General features: G+C 38.9%; 1 non-coding gene across 1 annotated transcript; it reads right to left on the bottom strand.

Annotated features, from left to right (window-relative positions):
• Window positions 1-388: 388 nt before the first annotated feature.
• Window positions 389-471, bottom strand: TRNAL-CAG (transfer RNA leucine (anticodon CAG)). Its single transcript has one exon. It is a non-coding gene; the product is annotated as a tRNA-Leu (tRNA).
• Between the last annotated feature and the right edge of the window lie 14,579 nt (window positions 472-15,050).

The raw sequence follows: 15,050 nt of genomic DNA, 5'->3' as shown, positions 1-15,050 counted from the left end.
GCTCCAGCAGGTCAGTGTCCTTCCTAAGGGGAACTCCAGAGATGGATGCAGGGTTCCAGGTGGGGTCTCACCAGAGTGGAGGGGCAGAACCCCCTCCCTGTCCCTGCTGGCCACTTTGGCTTTCTGGGCTGAGTGCACATTGCTGGGTCATTTCCAGCCTCTCATCTACCGGCACCCCCATGTCCTTCTTGCAGAGCTGCTCTGGATCTGTTCATCCCCCAGCCTGTGTTGAGGAAGGGGTTTGCCCTGACCCAGGTGCAGCACCAGAACTTGGTCTTGTTAAACCTCATGAAATTCTCATGGATCCACTTCTTGAGCTTGCCTCTGGATGGCATCCTGTCCTTCAGGTGTGGCAACTGCACCGCTCAGCTCAGCATCATAAAGAAGCTGTCAGGAGTGGGATTTGAACCCACGCCTCCAGGGGAGACTGCGACCTGAACGCAGCGCCTTAGACCGCTCGGCCATCCTGACCTGCCTGATGAACGAGAAATTCTCTTGGAACCCTCTATACATCATTTGTAATGACTTATGAAAGCAAGTTTGGATTGCATATCGATGTACCAAAAATATTTCTGCAAACAGTAAGAAGAGGCTGTAAATACTGCTCTTGTTCTCTTTATTTTCCTGTGTGTGTGAATTTTTTTTTTTTACTACAATTTCTGGCCCTAGTAGTATTTGAAATCCCTTATGAGAACAGTTGAATCTCTCCTATTATTAGATTAGACTTGCAGGCATTTTAAATCAACATTTGTAAGAACAAACATTAAAGAAGGGAAAAAAAAGGTATCTCCAGGAATGCATGCCAACATATCAGCTTTTAACATACTGGTATACACTTTTTTGCTCATAATAGTACTGCTTGCTAGGCATATTAAAAAACGCCACAATATTTTGCCAACAGGCTTGTTCTGATGACAAGAACAGATGAAAAGTTGAATAAAATGCTAAATAGACATGATGTACTTTTTCTCCAGCTTCTCCAGGTTAAATTCTTCATTAATTTCTTGTCTGGGTGAGATTCTTGCAATTAGTAAGTAAAACAATGAAAATTTGCATTAATGTGTACTCATACTAAGTCTGACCTTCTGTATTTGCTTTCAAATAAGTAAGTGAAGTCACTGACCAGATTTATGAAGAACCAAGCAGGTGTTTGCCTCCCTGCTGCTGATACAACTGTAGTTAGTAACTTCAAACAGTCTGACTGTCTGCTAAGAGAGTTGGACTGTCAGATGCTGCAAAATCTGCAATTTTTCTAATTTTCAACATACTTCTATAGCATTCCTGTCACCACTTTATTCCAATGTTGACATGGCTTCCTTGCTGGATTTAGCTTGTGCAACGCAAAAGAAGTAAAATCCTCCTCTGAGTCTGAGACAGTGTTTTTGTCTCTCCTGTTTTGCTCATTGGTCCTCAGACAAGATGTACAACAGGAGCCAGAAGAGATTCTGCCCCAGTCTTGTGTGGGTATTTGGAAAATGATGCTCTTTCGTGTAGCTGGCACTGAAAACAGCCCTGTCATGGGCCAAACACAGAGGTGGGGAGGTGAGCATTAAATTATTGCCTGGTGTGTTTTGGGAAAAAAAAAAAATTGTGTCTGGAGGGAGGGGATGTACTTTGGTGCCTGGAAGCAACCCCAACAGCAAGTGTATAAATACACTGGTAGGGACCTGGAGGGTTGGTACAAGAGCTGGTGTACACAGCTGTAGGCTTCAGTCCCAGGGCTGTCTCTTTGTTTAAGAAAAATCCCAAAACTATATGGTCTGTTTAAAAGACTGCAGTATAGATGTTATAGAAAATTCACCAGTATTTCAATCAACTGCTTTTATTATGTATTTACTCATTTGAAGTCTGGCTTTTCCCTGCCAGAGGCAATCAATTTGTGTCAAAGAGGAAGCTATTGCCTAGACTAAATTATACATCCTAACTTCAAATATTATTCCCAAGGAAAGACATATGTAGATGCTTTCCTTTGGGTGTAGAATGCTACCAGTGGTTTGAAAAATTATGGTTTGTCAAGTCTGATAAGCAAAATGAAGTAGATACTTTTAATATAAGGATTAATTGTTAAATCATTGCTCTATGAGTCTTTACAGAGAGTCAAATGTTATTCTGAACAGAGATACTTTCCTAAACTGGAGTCTACACAATAAGTTTTAACTTCAAATACATATTTAAGTGAAAAATGGTAGATGTGAGGGTTTTTTTTTTTTAACCTAAGGCCTTGTGCTGCACTCTTCATAGTTTTCCAGCTTTAGCTGAAAATCAATGGGAGATTGCTCACTAACAGCCTAGCTTGGACCTTGGGATAGATTTGGAAACTGACAGACAAAATTCCTGACCTGTCTCAGGGAATCAGAATAAACAGTCAAAATTTGGTGGGTCTAAAATCTGACTATGTAAATGCTTGAAGTACACCTTAATACATATTAACTATTAATGTTTTCTTTGCTATATGGCAGTACCTTTTTTAGCCAGTTAGTTTGATTCCATCAGTATTTTTTCTTGTTCAACTTAAAGGAAAACCTACTACAGCTAAGCTAAAGAGGAAACTGTCTATAAAAGTAGCAGAGGAATAGTTATAGTGGAACAATGGGATTTAACATTTTAAAGTTTCAAAGAATAAAATATTAACTCACAATGCATTAAAAAATAAGCAGTGCATGCACAATGTGTCCAGATGTGAATGAATAATGGGTGCTAAAGGGTGATGCTAAAATACAGGCAAAGATCAGAAAAAATATAAACAAAGAAAAACCTATGCCTAAAGTTTAAGAAATTGATATAATTTACATTTCAATGTCTCCCATGCTGATAACAAGGCTTTATTATGAATTTATATATGACAACTCGTGCGTGGGCTTTCACACAACTGAGTTTCTTTCCTGGTTATCACCAGGATATTGAGTGGAACCAGGCTTTGTCAGGAAGCTGGTATTCCACATCTCAACAGCAAAAGAAATTTTGCCTCAGCCTCAACTATTCAGGCACTGAAATTATATTTTATTCTGGGCTGTTTTTCAGACTGAAAAAAACCCTGTTGTGTGAGTCTTACACTGAGTGCACAAAAGGGAAAACAGAATTTCTCATCAAGCTCCCAAATCTCTGTCAGGTAAATTAAAACTCAAGAAAGAACTCATAGCCAGAACTTAAAAGAATAAGAGAAAAATGCAAATCTTGTACTGGAAAAACACTTCCTAACTGTTCCATCAAATATTAATCATGAACCTTTTGTTTTCATCCCTCTTCTATCAGGTAAAAAAATCAGATTAGGAAACCAAATTAAAAAGTAATAAAATAGGCAACAACCCCACTGTAGTACTGCTTTCCAGAAATCTGAATAAAATTTAATCAGCATCAGTTTCCATGCCTCTTTCTCTGACCTGTTTAACACATTGATGTGTCAGTGATAACTAGAATGTGTAGGCCACTCTAGAAAGAGAATAAAGAAATATTTTATGCATTCATATCACTTGGAGAATTGTTTACCTACACTGAATAAAAGCATCTTGATTCAATATTAATCTGTTTGTCATTTTCTCCCTCATAGGGTACCCATTACATTTTTCATGAGTTTATCTCAGGTTGCCAAGGTGACATCCAGTTTTTCACCTCAACAACCCCCACTTGATTACCTTTCTGTCTGATAACACAGGCCTGATTCCTCCACAGTTCTATTCCTTTTGGCTACTACTCTTTTCCCCTTTGGTATTACTGACTGATATGTTACCATGGAGTCAGGAAAGCAAAAAAGCATTTTATGGGAAGGGTATGAAATTTCACTGGAGTCTGTCTCAATTCCTTCTGTTTTCCTGTCCATGAATGGGCTTTAACTGGGCAGTTCTCTGGGGAAGGGAGGCCAGCACCAGCTCCTCTCCCTGGCAGAGTTTCTCTTTTATTGTTTATTTAATTGTGACATTAACTCTCACCTGCAGAGCATTAGTGCCTGGTGCTCCTCCTATAATCATGAGGTGGAGTTTTTTGATTAATATGCCTATTAATCTCACATTCCAATAGCTAATATAAAAATGTGTCTTTGTAGTGGTTTAACCCCAGCCATTTACCAAGCCCCACCCAGCTGCTCACTCACTCCCTCACCAGAAGGATTGAGGGGAGTGTTGGAAGGGTAAAAGCTGGAAAACTCATGGGTTGAGACAAGGACAGCATAATAGGGAAAGCCAAAGCCACACACACAAACAAAACAAAACAAGGAATTATTTCAGTGTGTCCCATGGGCAGGCAGGTGTTCAGCCATCCGCAGGAGAGCAGGGCTGCATCACATAACAGTGACTTGGGAAGACAAACACCATCACTTCAAACATCCCCCCCATCCTCCTTCTTCCCCCTGTCTCTATACTGAACATGATTCCACATGGTCTGGAATATCCCTTTGGTCAGCTGGGGTCACCTGTCCTGGCTGTGTCTCCTCCCACCCAGCCCCCTGGGTGTAGCATAAACTAAGAAGAGTAGGAAGGAAATAGATTACAAAAATTTAATCTTCTCATGGCTTGTTGAACAGAATTCCTTGTGAAAATGCTTTTCCTTAACACTAAAACACAATAGGATTTTACTCTTCATTATGCATTGTTGTCAGATCTCAGGCATGGGAAATCCAGAGGTTCTAACAGCAGAGGTGGCACAAAATGGGAATCTGAACGTCTCTATGCCTCTTGATCTGGGCTTCACAAAGGAAGTTTCTTGGGATAAGAAGTTTTCCAGTCCCCTTCTTTGTTCTTTCTGAAGCAATAAGTAGTACACCACAAGATGTGGTGTACTCTCATCCTTTCTGGCTAAAACTGGGATCAGTAATTTGGCTTTACATAGCCCACTGGGATGAAGCCATAAATCATAGGAAAACCTGGTGGACTGGCAAAAGTAAGCTAGAGCTGAAACATTCCTGAGACACCTGATCCACTGAGTTTCTCCAATATATGCTGGCATGAAATTAACCTTTACCCTATGGAGTTCAAAATCATGTATTTCAACAAAAATCTGAGGCAAAATTGTGTTACAGGTAAAGGGAGATTATGTTTTTTTCACCTTACATGAAGCTAAAACTTTGGTGCTACTGTAATTCATCAGGTACAATCAAGGCACAATGTAAGACTTTATTTTTTGTGAAACCTGCCCTCTCTTTTTACCACACAGCTTATGTTTTCTTATATGAGATGCATCACGACATTCTTCAAACAGTAGTTTTCAGGATCTTGTTTATTGTCTCATATACAGAACAATCCTCTCAGTGGGGTTTGATGTATTAGGAGAGGACGGTGTTGTTAAACATGGAAAAGGGATTTTGCAATCATGGAAAAGGGATTTTGCAATGATAACTGTCTTTTTGAATTTTAGCTGTTTGTGGTATGTTTGTTTTTTATTAAGATCAGGCAGGAGTTTTTAACAAAAGAAAACGTTGTGTGCTTTCTTGTGCATTATTTGGAGAGCCTGTAGAAGAGTGACATTTTCAAAAACTGATTTTAAAGGGAAAAGAGAGAGCCTTTGATTAGGAAGTTACCCACAATATGCTTGTTAGAAGATGAACAAAGCAAAATTGTTTATCTGTGAGGAGAAACAGCATTGCTTGGCTAACATCACACTGCTAACTCTTTCATTTTTGTAAAGAGAAGAAAGAAAACTACTCCTCTAAAAGTAGCTGTCTTCTGTTCTCTGTATGAGACTAATCTATTTTTCTACAAAAGTGCAGAAAAACAAATTAAAATTAGTAAACACAACAGTTAGAGTTGGCCTGTGTGGCTTCTCTGGGAACACTATTTTTCAATAGTCCAGACTTAAAGGGAAACTATGGCAAAGATTAAGTTTTCAGGATATGGCTAAGACTATTACACCTTGCTTTCATTGAGTTGATGAATAAGTACAAGATTTGTACTTCTTTCTGGTTCATTTAATATTTTTTAGCAAAATATTGGCTAGAACAAAATTATAAACTTGAACCACAAGGCAACATAAAAATAAAAGATGGAAAAAATGTTTAAAAATATAGTTTGTGTGTTTAATTTTGGGCTGAATTTACTTCTTGTTTTAGTGTTTAGGGATGTTATTGTATATTTTCTAACATTTTATTTGGCTAAAGTCTATATTCAGGTGGAGCACATTTTTCTTGTCCTGCATTTTACTGGAGCAGTGCCTCCTGTTGACATGTACTGATAAACCCAGAATTAGGGCTGTGGTGTCAGGTTCAGGTGGCAGATGCTTATGACTCCACCATGATATTAGCTTTTCCTTCTTCATAGCTCCATATTTTATACAAGATTAATTACCCTGAGGAGTCCAAAGCTCTGTGGGTTGGTTCACCAGCTGCTTCCTTTGTTAATTTAACAGAGGATCTGTACATGTGCTGCTTCCCCACTGCACACACACACATGTGCACCTGCCGTATTATCCTACACTTGCTCTGGAGTCTGGACATGGCTCATTTTGTATGAGACCTGGGGCTTCAACCAGACCCATGTAAATGGGGAGATTTCTAGTCACCTACATAACTTTTGGATAAGTCCTGCATGCTCCTAGTCCCACTACAGTATGCTGAAACCTGTGTTTGAAATGTAAATGGTGCAGCTTCAGACTTTGGAGTAACTGACTCCTTCAGCAATGCCACCCAGACATGTAACAGGTTTTACACATTTTGCACTGAGTTTGTTTCTTCAGAACAGGATTTCTGGGCATATCCATTGACCTGCATTCAAACCAGAGTATGAATCTTTTGCTCTTAACAAAAGATGCCTAACTGGATCTTCATATTGTGTTTGCAGCACTTGCAACTTGCCCTGTCCAGCAGCAAGTTGCCCTTTACTTGGCTTGCTGCTCTTTTATTTCATCAGTGCTTTGTGAGGATGTCTCCAGGCCTGGACTGTATGACTCTATTCCCTCTTAAACTTCTTTCTGAAGGAAAACCATACACTGTTGTCTGCAAAGCTTGCTGCTCCAGCTGGCCAATACATATTGCAGTTTAATCTGAATTTGTTCTACTATCCATGCATCTTAGCCAGCAACCAGCCTGTATGTACACTGGAGAATATTCATTTAATACATTCTGCTCCCACTCTAGACTCAAAGTGCTGATAGCATGAGAACGCTGATTTAGCTGTTCCCAACCAAATCCCAGCCTATCTCAGCTATGTTTAAATATTCACAGGCAAAATGTGTGTTAGGGTTCAGCTAAGTTTGTATTGTACAGAACAATTCCCACGGAAATTTGTGAGGCTGTTAGGCCTAAATTATGCTCACACAAATGAGGGGATGAAGGAGTTCTGCCAAATTTATTTTGATTCTCCTCAGAGTTAGGATTCCCCACTTCCCCACTTCTGTGGACTGCCTGGAAACACACATATAACAGCCCTGTGATGCACCACCTTGCACTTGCTCTCCTTGAATTTACCAACCTCCTCACACCTGCTATGTAATTATTTCCTAGATAAATCTGGGGCTACTAGGAAATTTTTTGTTGCTGTGGCCCATTGCCTGATACTGAAGGGATACAAACAGTTAAAATACTTTAATTATTATGATTCAGGATCCCTGAATTCAGACTTCAAACAGCAGAAATTAAAATATTTGTACCAATTAACTTTCAATCTAGTTAAATATTTTTATTCAGCAAAAATTATTTTGTAGTTACAGTATGAAGTGTTTTTTCAACCAAAGGGGATTAATCTTATTTTACTTTAACCTGCAGCCCTCAAAACAACAGTAATTATATCTTGGTTGATATGTGAATATGTTTTTCAAAGCAGGGAATTGTTTAGAAGCAGCAAATTATTGTTTTGAGCTTAAAAGAAAATCCTCTGGGTGTAAAGCAAATTAAAAAGAGCAGGGGAATACCTATCAGATTTGTTGTGGATCCCTGCAGGTGTTTTCAAGGAATGTGAGAGCCTTACCCTCCTATTGCAACCCTTGTCCCCTGCCCCATTCATATTAGAACTCACAATAATGTGGGTGCTGCTCAACAGCTGCTGTTGTCTTCTTCCACATTCACATTTCCTTGTCTGATGGTAAAGACCGCTTATAATGACTGCTGATTTAGATATGAAAAGATATGGAAGATTGTTTGGGAGTCACCTCCCTGTGCTGAACACTGAAAAAATTGGAAACTTTTTATTGGAAAAGGAAAGCTGGAAACCCTGATGTACCAATATTAGCCCTAGTCAGTTCATCTTAATGAATATTCTTTAAAAACTAATGTGTTCCTGACTCTAAATGTCTTAAACAGCTCTGAGTCTCAGTTTTTTGTGTAATCATCATCTCTACCACCTTCAACACATTGCAGTAGTGAAGAACCCATTGAATTGAATACTCCATGGTTTTTACAGCTGCCTGAAACATGGATACCATTTCTTTATGTGTTGCTTTTCCTGTGGCAAGGAATATTCTTAGAATATTCTTGAATTCTTACAATTCTTGAATTATTTAGAGAAGGTTAATCCTACAACCCTACTTCAGCATGTAATCCTGGGAGATCAAAAACAGGTTACTTGACTCCTAAAGTTTGTATAATCCACGCAGAAGCTACAACAATAATGGCAGTGAAACCTATTTTTCTAAGATATTTGCAATTGTGTGATTCTTCAGCATCTTTCATCTATCGTGCCAAACAAACTATTTTCTATGAAAATTTTATAGGAGAAAAAAATGCTCAGATTTGTATTGAGTCTGGTATCTTCTTTTGTCTTCACTCCTCACTAAATACTGTCTTCCTGTTCTTGTTATAATTTGTCTGATCCAATTTTTAACAGAACAGATTGCAATGCCAAATAAAAACTATTCAGGAGTAAAAAGCCCATTTAACATCTCTAGTTTTCCTATTCTGCTTAGCATCTTCCTACAGTATTCTTACACACCCAAATCTAAAATTTTGAAAGCTGATCCCTTTTAATAATGCATACTGAGATTCCAACAGCAATACTGAACCACAAAATATAACAAGTGCCATCTGAGGATTTGGGGTGTATACGTGTCCTTTCCTCCCTTCAGCTGTTTAGACATGTTTATATGAACTCACAGAAAATGCATTGTATTTCCAAGATAATGTTAAGTTCAACTTAAGTGAAGTTCTTGTGTTTCTGAGATTATCATTTCACTTAAAACTGTATGAAAAATTGTATTTGTTTCTTCCTTTTTGCCTTATGAGTAGTAAGAGATATAACGGAAGACTTATAAAATACTGTATTGGATCATTGGATCTTATAAGGAATAAAAGAGAACACTTCCTATAGATTGGATTTTTCTGGAAGGGGAAAAAGTCTAAATTAATACTGCAGGGAATTTTCTCCAGTGGGGGGAAAAAAAAGTTTTCTCATAAAAAAATTTTCAGAAATTCCAAGAAAATGATGCTTTTGTGACATCATAAAAAATTGATACATTTTTCTTTCTTCATCTCAAAATAATTTTTATTATACTATTCTGATCAGTCTGCTATTTTTGAAAAGAATTAGTCTATAGAGTAATTCATGATCATTGACAACTGAGAACCAGTTGCAAACAATCAAGTTACTCATGATATAAAAAAGATAACATCTATAAATAACAAAATTATCTGTGATTTCTGATAGATTTTTAAAATTGTCCATCTAAGAAGGGTTGCTATTTTGATCTAAAGGAACTTAAATATTTCAGTATATCCTGCCTTTCAAGTCTGGGTCAAAGATCAATGGTAGATTTGCCAAAAATTATATTTCTGTTCTGTCAGTGAAGACTGAAGAAATATATTCTCCAACATTATGTTCCCCTGCTCAAAAGAGAATATCATAGAAAATAGTTTAATCACTTACTCATATTGTTGACAAAAGGAGTAAATGCAAGCAATTGTGACTGCATTAATTTGCCTTAATATTTCAAGTCCTATTATATAGTTCTACCATTTGAAAAGACTGCAAATAATTGTTTTCACCAGTGATATTAAAAAATAAAATCCTTTTACACAAAAATGAATCATTCATTTCCTTTTTTTTTTTCCTAGCACAAAAATTAGATTAACTAGCAGTCAAGGGATTATGAGGTATTAACTGTGAGAAAGTTAAGAAATGCCTAGGTCATTTCAGGACCTGAAATAATCTCTCATTTTTCTACATCTTTCTTTTAGAGTCCTCACCAGTAAAACCAAGTAATTTTAACAAAAATAGATCATTAAATATAAATGTTCACATTTCAGGGATCATGGCTACTTTGAAACAGCTTAATTTGAAGTGAACCTGCAATATCCAGATGCTGCAGGAGGAGGTAAGGACACAGACACTGGGGAACAGCCAATGTTCAAGTTTTTACAACTGTGCTTGAAACCTTAACTGTGCTTAACTGTACCTGCAGCACAGTTCTGTTTAATCACCTCTGAGGAAATGGGTTTTATTTGCTTCAGTCCTGTTCTTCTTGCCAAATACATTAGTGAGCTGTTTTCACTGTCACGTGGAAGCTGTTAGCCTTTTTTTTTTTTGTTGTTGTTGTACATGTGATAGCTTTTCAGGTTCCTTTCTTCTTTTCTTCAGACAATATCTCTGGTGACATTATGGGGATCATCCATTAGGAAACTGAAAAAAATCCAAGAAATACAGCAAAATTCTGTGTTCCAGCACAGAACTAGCAGGTTCAGAACTAGCATCATCCTCTGTTGATGCTGTCCCTATCAAGCACTCTGAATAAGCTGTCAGTGCTTTTATTTGAGAGAGAACAGAGGCCTCTTCAAACACTGCTGTGGCATCCCACACAAAGGCCGAGCAAGCCACATCTCCTTTCTTTCGATACAGCTGCAGCATTGTAGGCAGAGCTAGACTCTTCTTGTACAATGCTTGAGTAAGCAAACTCTGTGTGGACATTGCTGTGAGAGAATAAATATCAGCATTTCAAGTCTCCCTGTGCTGTCACAGCAGTTTGTAGAGCTGAAAGAGAAAAAATGTTTAATTTGAGGGGGGTTCTGTAGTGGGACAGACATGGAGCAGATCTGTAGGAATTGACTTTGCCTGCCTCCTCTCCAAGCACTTCCATAGCCTGACCCAGGAAATGATTCTGCTGCAGAACATGGACACTGTGGGGAGAGGCAGGGACTCTCCAGGCAGGGGCTCTCCTTGGTGCAGCATCTCCTGGGTGGCAGATGCTGCAGCTTCTGCTGACTGAAAAGTAAAATAAACCAGAGCAGAAGTAGAAAATAACACTGATAAAGCAGCCATGTGAATTCAGTACATCCCTGTCTCCCAAATAACTACATTCTCCATTTGATGTGTCGATTTTTAATGCCCAGTACAGTTAAGGGCTGGGGAGCTGAATCCACTAAAAAACAATGGACCATGTGGCCATCCTCTTCTTCCCTGGCCTAGCACATCTGTCTGATCTATAGGGACTGGGGTCAATTGTCTCCATTTATCTTGTAGTGCACAGCAGGAAGCAGCTGGTGTTGCCAGCTGGAGACCTGAATCAAGCAGAGTAGGGAGGTTTGATGCAGTCCAGCTCCTCTGCAGCCCCTGTTTCCTCACACCCATGAGTGGCTGTGGTGTTGGGTGGGTTTCTGCTCTGGCTGGGGTTGTCTGAGAACAGCTGGCTCATGTGTTCCAAGGTTCTTTGGGGGTCAGCCATAGGGGGTCAATGAGGAGATTCTCTCCTCATCAGAAAAAAAGTGCTAGTGGAGAATGCCCATTTCTTTCCAGTTTATCCACTCCTCTCAGGCCCTTTGGTGCAGTGTGTAGATCGCTCTAGGATCTGCCACAAGTGAAGAGCAGGTGCTAAAGTCTGCAAACCAAAGATTATTCTTATCAAACCTTTATGTTGCATTACTTGCATGTGAAAACATATTATTCAATGCCCTCCCCTGAAGAACTACCTGCTGTTGAGAATGCAGTAATTGGTTACAGGTCTTCAATGACTGCAAGAAATATTTTCTTTCTCTCAGTATCCAAAACATATTATCCAGATGGATTTTTTTTTCTGCTGGTGCTAGGCTACATAAACAAATGTTGAAAAATCCCATGCAGTTTAGATATAAGCATTGACTACCTCAAAACCTTGTGATGTTCTCTACAGTTTGGGTAAAAGTCAATGTCTCTGTTTCCTCGAGTTAGAGCCAGTGAGCAGATATACCCTTTGGCATGGTGAAACACGGTGAGTTTGTCAGCATGAACTCAGCTCTCCTTTTCATTTCAGAGATGGTCAAATCATCAGAGAGTGGTGGTTCTCCAGGTTGGAGTGTAAAGGGTTTCCTCATTATACTAAGAATTCTGGAAATGTAGTGTTAAGGACTTGTAAATAAGTATCTCCACTTTCATAAGCACTGTCAGCTGAGGGGCACTGTAGTAGTGCTCATCATGTCTAGAAGCTGGATCAGCTGTGTAGAGGTTCACTAAATTCTTTTCCTATTCGTAGAGATGAAGAAAATCTGCTTTTCATTTGTTTGGTAATAACCCCTTATGTTTTAGGTAGAATTTTATGTGTTGTTTGGGTCTTACGTAGAGTAGGTTAGCAGCAACAGGAAAGCTCAATTAAAGGTAGTAACTACTCTACTCTTTGCAGATTGCATGCTCATTTACAGCATCCAGTGCTGAAATCAGCCTGGAAACTCTTTACTCATGTTTTCTGTTTTGACAGTGTGGGAAGAAACAGAGTTTTTCCAAGTAAGGGAAAAAAAGAGCTTACTGTCATGAAAATCAGCTTGACCAGAGTGTATTCCATGGAGCCACCACTGAGACAGTCACAGCAAGCCACATAACTTTGCCAGAAAAAGCATCAGAAAAAATCTTCCCCAACATTTGAATTCCTGAGCACAACAACTGGGTAACAAAGTTGTCAAATACACTCTGTCTTTAATCCAAACTTATTTCTTGATTACTCAAGTGGAAAATTAGTGGAGAGAAAGGGAGCGGTATAATCATTGTAAGTAACTGCCTAAGACCATGCTAAGTTTGCAATCGATAATGTGCCAATTTTCTTTCTAATTGCTTTGCCACAGCTCTTGGAAAACTGCAATATGCTGGATATATGTTGTTTTCAAAGAGGAGTTACAGGCACATCAGGGAGTCAACAGTTTGCTAACCTGGGTCGTGGAGAGGTACGGCTGTGCCAAACAGAAAGGTCAGATGATTGCTTCCTTTTGTGGCTGAGTTTTGTCCTGTCCACAAGGCTTACTGCTCCTCCTTTAATTACCTAGAGATGCTGTGCTGTGTTTTATGGTAGATTTAAAAAAAGGTTTAAACTTATATGACAGCAAGTCTTTTTGAGTGGAGAACTGAATTCATAAATCTATAGAAAGAGGTATGTCATAATGAAGATGCCAAGTTTTTCTTGAAAATGGAAGCAATTCCTTGAGCTATAAAAAACATGCTCAAATGTATTGCACTTTCTTTACACACTATTTTCTACCCTCCCACTGTTCTATATTTTTCAGTGAATTTTCACCTCTCCAAGGTCAATCAAACCTCACGTTGTTTTGTTCAGCCTCTACCATCTCACTTGTTATACTGCTCATCACCATCAGCTCAGCTGTGCTATTTTCCCAACTCTTTATTTTATTCTTTCCATCTTTTCCCCCTGTTTTCATGGGCTCTGTCCAGTCCTGAATAAGGCAGCCACCACTGCACTGAGACTTGGCCACAAGTTGCATGTGGCCAGGATGGGTGTCCTTCCTGTGTGCACCCAGTGCCCCAAAACCCCACTTGACCTGGGAACAGCTGGCCTGGCTTAAGTTTTGCTTGTATGGCCTTTCCCTGAACTCCTGCACACACTTGATGCAGGTCAGCTCTCTCTTCCTCCTCATTCTCCTCCTCCTCACCAGTCTGTCACCTGCCACTTTCCTTTCCTCGACATTTACAAAATCCTGCTGCAGTTTCCACCATCTTTTCTGCACTGAGTTTTGTATTTCTCTGTTTTACTGATCCTCATCCTCCAAGATGACAACACATTTCCCCTTTGAATCCCTCTCATTTATGACATTCTTGTTAAGAAATTTTGGTGATAATGCTTCCTTTAACTTCCAGATTGTCTTAATATCTACCTAGTTATTTACAAAAAAAACCCCACCAAACAGAAATGTTGAAGCTTTTTTTGTTTAACCTTAATCAATTTGTCATTCAATCAAAGATGGCTTTCAGCTATAAAGTGAAATCACCTGTGTAGGTTAGATCAAATGAGTATGCCAATGATCAAGAACTTTTGTGTGAAGGGAGAAAAGGAAATAACTAGCTGATACATGCCCAGAAATTATACAGGCAGTGGTCAGAACAAATTAACTCCCTAATAAATATTATCCCTCTATGACATCCTATAACTGTGGGCTTCAGGCTGGTAAACTATGAGGGAAAAGAGTCTATTCTGATTATCTAAGAGTTGCTTTATTGAGGACATGAGGTTTATGTGTTGTTTTTTCATCTGCAAGTCTGCTCTTCAGCCTCAGTCCTGGCCCTTCTGCTCAGCTTCAGTCAAATGCTGCCTCAGGGATATAAAGCTACTCCAGATTTTATGGGAGTGGTTTGCTGGGTAGAAAAAAATAAACCTCAGCAGAAAGAGAGAGAGGTGTTTTTAATGGCTCTGCTGAACAGAAGGCTGCCATGCAAAAACAGTGCTTATGGCAGTGCTCTCCCTCATGGATGAGAGGGTGTCTGACCTGCATCCATGCAGGTTCATGTTCTACAAGAGCCAGACAGTCCAGCCAGAAGACACAAGGAATCCAGATTTCACTTGCCTACCTCCACACATTCAGTTAGTTATTAAGCATAGAATTTCTGAAAGCACGCAGTTGGGCAAGCATCAACTGTGTCTTGTCCCTTCCATTTTAAAGGTGTGTGCTTGGCAGAGCCCTTCTATGTATTTTGCTGATATTTAGAAAGCATTTTTAACTCTGACTATCAAATTCCTCTATTTTCTACTGCAGATTAAGGCCACATCTGTGTCATACTTTTTGAAAAACATAAAAAAAAGGTGCATACCCACTTATTTAACAACTGGGGGTATCTGTCAAAGATAAAAGAGGAAAATGTAACTTAATTAAGTAATCTTCATACATTAATTGGGAAATCTTCATATATTATGGGTGAATTTAAAAATATTTAGTTAACATCTCTTCTTCC

The sequence above is a fragment of the Pseudopodoces humilis genome, chromosome 1 (genome assembly GCF_049639895.1).
Source record: "Pseudopodoces humilis isolate 2021_Gansu_Grassland_sample_001 chromosome 1, ASM4963989v1, whole genome shotgun sequence".
Classification (NCBI taxonomy): Eukaryota; Metazoa; Chordata; class Aves; order Passeriformes; family Paridae; genus Pseudopodoces; species Pseudopodoces humilis.
Note: the sequence above shows the minus strand (reverse complement) of the source record. Positions and strands in the feature narration are given on the sequence as shown.